Genomic DNA, 5,922 nt, shown 5'->3' with positions numbered 1-5,922 from the left:
CATCTAGTAACGCGTACGCGTTCACTCGTCCTCGCGGACCACTTAACATGACGGGAATCACTTTTAGGAGGACCGGTTCCTCCCGAGCGTAGGTGCTCGTCACTATATTATTCGTCCGCGAACTGTGGCCGTAATCGTAGTTTCTTTCATTTGAACTCGCGGCGCGGGTTTCGTTCGCGGTCGGTCTGTTTCCCCCGGCGCCCGCCGCTGCAGGCGTGTTGCGGCGGGCATTATTATCTGGCGCTCGTATATCGGCGCTAGACCGAGCTTCACTGATATCGGCACTATTTCTGTCGTGTAATGTCTTGTGATGTGTTCGGCGACATCCATCGAGGCCGCACTTTTTTACATTTCTACACTTTATCGCCCGATGAGTGTTCGATAAACACGAAAAACACAAATTCTTTCGCTTCACTATGTCCCATCTTTCCGGAATACTACACTCTATGTATTCCTGGCACGTTTGTAGTAAATGTCCTCGTCCGCACAAAACACATGACGCTACACTTTTCCCGTTTCCCTCTGTTGAAATCACTGTATGCACTTGTTCTCGCTTCTGTGGCTTCTCGCGTTGTTTTCCGCTGTACACTTGCGGCTCTATTCCGCCGCCTATCATCGAAGATTCCGTTAAATCTTCCAAGAAGAGCGCGAAATCCTTCGCGGAGGGCCTCACCCGGTTTCCTCTTCTGCTGTACCACCAGAGAGACTTCATGCACAGCGGTAACTTGCTCACTAGTTCACTTAGTAGTTGTGGCGTAGACATGTAATCGCCACCGAAGCCTTCTAAGGTCGCTATCGCGTTCCGAACTGCGCTAGACAGATCTACTAATGCTTGCGTAGATCCGTCGTTCTGTATGCAGCGGAGCCTTCTCACTTTTTCCAACAAGGAAGACGCTACAATGTCCGGCTGGCCGTAGTGTAGCTCCAACGTCTTCATTATCACCCTCACTTGGCTTGGATCCACTAGTAATGACGACACAGATTCTCTTGCCCGTCCTTTTAACGCACGCTGTAGACGCAGGAGGTTTTCTGGATCCGAAAGGCAGCACATCTCCGTCGACTGAGTGTACTGCGATTTGAAAGTAGCCCATTCCTGCGGCTCTCCGGCGAAGGCGGGTAGGTCCTTGGCAGTAGATTGGCGCGCTATCATGGCGCCGACTCTGCTAACGTCCTCTGGGGCTGAAGTCGGGCTTCTTCCTTGCGAAGCCTCTAGTAGAATCGCCATTTTTGACAGCACCGTCATGATGCCGTCCATATCCGTAGTACGCGGCGCGGGCTCGGGATTCGTCTCCAAGGGCACGCGTCGGTCTTGATCGTGTAGTGAAGCACGGAGCGTTCGAACCTGCGTCCTCAGCCGCTGGACTGTATCTTCGGATGTGTCCGACTCGGCTGAGTCCTGATCTGTAGCAGGGTCTTCTCTCGGTTCCGTGCCTCCTCGACCCGAGCGGAGTGAAGGGGTTCTCGAAGTCATCTCTAGGCGCTCTGCGATGAATATCCGGTTCTTCTCGAAGGACCAACTTGTAACAGACGCGGCGGATCACTGCTTCGTCCGTAGCAATCGCGCCCGTCACAAGAACTGTATTTCTATAGGTGCTGGTGTCAAACGCAGAGTGGCCGGGCGTAGGCGGGCCTCGGCCGACGAACGATAAGCTCCGGGGGAGGTATCGTCGCCTAGAGATCCCTTGCGGGGTCGCTAGCGAGTAGCGCTGGCGGCCGCAATCCTGAGTCAGGCAACCGGGTTGTAAGGCCGGTATCTCTCCGTCGGTGGGAACGGCGGGGTGTGTTCCGGGGAAGTATCCAAGGGTCCAAATTATCCGGGGTCCAAAATCCAATCCAAAGAGTATCCGAGTTCCAAGTCCAGGGGGGTAGCGGTGTTCGAATCCAGGTGGCGATGAGGTCCGGTTTGAAGCGAGGTAGGGAGGTGAAGTGGAGAGTAGAAAGCCTTAGTAGTGTGGTGAGATGACTGACTTTATTTTTCCCCGGCGGGGCTATATATACAACATTTTGCCGTGCGGCGGTGGGCTAGGCCAATAGCGGGCGGTGCTAGGTTGACCAATCACGCGGCGAGAGAGATAGCGAGCACATTTGCCGGCTCTATCGGTCTCTCTCGCGCCACGTATAAGGTCCCCACCCTCCCGCTACCGGCCGCAGTTCCCCGCCGACCGCGCGGCGATCAACACTTATACAGAACAACATAAAAACACATTATGGGCATACAAATATTTTCATGAATTCTAATCTATATGTGGGCTTCAGTATGGCGATCACCACCCCCGAAAGTGACAAATACTAGTCTTTATTGAGGAGGTGGTAGATCGCTTACACATACTGAAGCCTCCTATGCTACATTAAAACCCCAGGAAGGGCCGCCAAGTTGGTGCATGTACTTTTACGTCGGCAACATAAATGAACTATTCGAAATGCTAAAACACACTGAACTATTTTTGCGAATGATACAGCATTATTTTTTTACTGCACAGGTGATTTAAATAATATTTCTATAGATATAAGTGAAGAATGTAAATCAGAAGCAAATCGGTTTGCATCCATTAACTTATGTTTAAATGCAGAGAAAACAAACAATTTACATTTCCGGCCAAACGAAGCATCCTCACTAAATTTAAATATAACAATTATTCTAAAATAAATAAAAAACTTTAAGCTATTCTCTTTGAGGTATTAAATTAGGTGATTGGAAAGAACACGTGAAGACTGTTGTCACGAATATAAACAGTTATGCATTTGTATTAAATAAACTGAATAAAACAGCAAACAACAAATGTGTTTTGTCCACTTATTATGCATAATATGTACATATGTTCGATTTTGAAAAAAAAAATTTTTTTGGGAAAACTCTACTAATGTTTAGGATGTTTTTAAAATCCAAAAATGATGTATTAGGAAAATGGTAAATGCTGACTACCTGGCAACATGTAGACCATTTTTATTAGATTAAATTCATTAACAGTGACTGGTATTTACATAATGAAACTTTATCTTATTGTTGAATCAAGACCTTAATATTTTAGCTAACAGGAAAAAAGCCACTTTCATAACACCAGGAATAAAAGTAAATTAATTATTTTATTGGCGAAAAATAATTTATTTAAAGACGGCCGATTATTGTACTTTTTGGTTGATTTTGGTAAGGCTGTAAGACACTGCCAGCGGAAATAAGTCCGCCATTTAACAATGTATACCTTTGTTTTATTATGTGTTTATTACATTGTATATTACGGTAAGTAAATACTTATTATGAATATTGTTATTATTTATCATCTGAATTTAGAGTCCGCTTTTAACTATCTATCTTCTATCTCAAAGAAAACTTTATGTCTAATTGATTGTCGGTACAAAAACGCATTTAAATATAAAATCCAATAATAAAGTGGAGTTTTGCCGCCTAAGCAGGAGAATAAAAAAAACAACAAAAAATATCAGTCCGCTCACTCCATTTCCTTATTATCCATTTGCACTGTGACATTTACAAAAAATTATAAACCTGCTATCGTAAACCAACAAACTACTCGTATTAAAACAGTGACGCTGGTAAATAAATATTTCTGAAAAACATGGAACTCACGTTAGATTTAAGTTAGTTTTAAATACCATAGCTCCCAAAAAACTATTAAGAGAAAAACATTGAAAAATTTTTTTTAGAAAAATATTTGGTAGGGACAGTTTTGTTCATGAAACAACTTATTGTTTAATCAACAATATGTATTGTGCATTCATTTTTTAGTAGACAAAAATTGGATTCAACCCCTGTATTAGACTCAATTATATGTTAACTTTTAGTTATAATTTAATCTAGATATAATTTAACTAATATCTAATTGATATTTGCAATTTACAATATTTATAGAGTGATTTTTTCATATTTTTTATTTTAATTTGAATGTTTTACTTTTGAAAGTCTGATGCACTCCGCTCTTACAAATTTTAATTTTAATTATTTGAAATCATTTTCTGTTGTATGTAATTTTTTTTTTAAATTTTCAAACTACTGTTCATTGAGGCTAATACCCTTATGCAGAGACAAACCTTAAGGTGAGGAGAGTACATTCTATTGTCTTCACCTTTGGGTTATTCTCTGCATTTGAAACTAGAATGTACTTTCCTCACCTTAAGTTTTGTCTCCGCATATGGGTATAACTCACCCTTTTTAAAAATCAGCAATGTGCTAACTGTGGCATCAGCTTTTTAGTAAGTAAGGCTTTGTTTTTAGATTCACGTGCACAATCGTGGGAAAACAGGCGTGAAGGTACTTTGCACTAGTCGTGTTATGCTTAAGGTAGAAGGAAAATAAGTGATGTTGCTCGTGACGAGTAATCTTTGACGTGAGAATAATTTGAGCACAACGAAATTTTCAACTAGCCATAGCACCGCATATAACGGTCCTTCGAGATAGCATGGCCAGCGGTATACTGATACGAAGGTTACTTTACTTGTGCATCTCCTTTACTTGGACATTGTACAAAAAATCAAATAAATCCTTAGATTGTCGAAAATGTAAATGTTCATCATCACCTGGTGCATCATCATTCCTTTTCTGCATTTATTCACCAATCGCAGCATATGTCGATCATTTTTTGTTACATGCAGGTAAGATGATCATTCTTTCGCTTCAAGTACCAGCCTATAGACTGTGAAATATTTTGGTGTGAAAACACTTATTCAATAAATATTTCATATCAATCATGTTGGGAATCCAGCTCGAGACCTCTTGCGTGTACATGTTCAATTAGTGGTTAGTCCATAGGTGGTCTCCAAAAATCCTAGTGTCTCCTAACGGAAGTTCGAGGGTAACTGTATCGAACAGCTGTAAGACGCATATCGTAAGCTTGAAGTTATGATATTTCATTTATTTTATTTTACTTAGTTTATTGCACAATTTTGAATTGAGCACAACGAAGCTTCTCGGCCAATCACATGAGGAGGTAAAATAAAAAACATACCCATATAACGCATATATAAATAGCTCAAAAAAAGGAATACTAAATAACGTGTGTCCTATAGATATGAGATTAAAGTTAAAGGTAACAGTGAAAAGGTCTTTGCTTATGAAAATTAACAATGAAAAATTAAATGTTTCAGCCGTTAGAACCACAGTATTCACTGAATTAAATGAAAAATTTCAAGAGCCAGTAGTGATATTGACACAGTTGAACGGCAGTGTAATAATTTAAAAAACACAATTCATGATGTCTGCAAAGAACACTTAAAGCCCGAAAAAAATATTCGCAAGAAACAATGCATGACAGAACATGTTTTGAATTTAATGGAACAACGTAGAGTGCCTGGTACCAGGAATCGTAATAACATCGAATACAAAAAGCTCCAAAGGATTATCAAGCGGAAGATCAAAAAAGGTAAGGAAGAGTGGATGAAAAGACAGAGTAATGAAATAAAACAATATGACCAGCTTGCCCACCACATACCGCACACCGCATCTGAGCACATAAGTCTCCTTGGCGGTGCCCACATACACGGAAAATTTGCTCGTTGTCAAACGAGAAAAGCTGCCCGAAGGAGCTCTCTGAAATCCGGTAGACTTAGCATCTTTGTGCTGAAAGAAAGTAATCCAGAAGTACATAATATGTACTCCATTGGATTGAGAAATGAGGGAAGTGAATTCTTCACTGACTGGGATGAAATTGATTGGACATGATCAATTCGCCGAAATGATTACAAAACTTTTTAAAAGCCTTGATATTATTTTTAGAAGCCACCGGATCTGTATATCCGACAGAACCTATAACAGGGCCACGGATAGTAGCGAGAAGCTCCATCCGGTAATCGTAGAGAAGGAGGAAGGGACAAGACCACAGGATGTGTTCAGAAGATTGGTTAGGATATCCGCAGCAGCACGAAGGGGAGTCAACAATATTAAAAACAAATATTGTTTTATCAAATTTACCA

This window comes from Micrasema longulum, unplaced genomic scaffold (genome assembly GCF_059751315.1).
Source record: "Micrasema longulum isolate JH-2025_06_02 unplaced genomic scaffold, ASM5975131v1 h1tg003602l, whole genome shotgun sequence".
Lineage (NCBI taxonomy): Eukaryota > Metazoa > Arthropoda > Insecta > Trichoptera > Brachycentridae > Micrasema > Micrasema longulum.
This window is presented reverse-complemented; position numbering follows the sequence as displayed.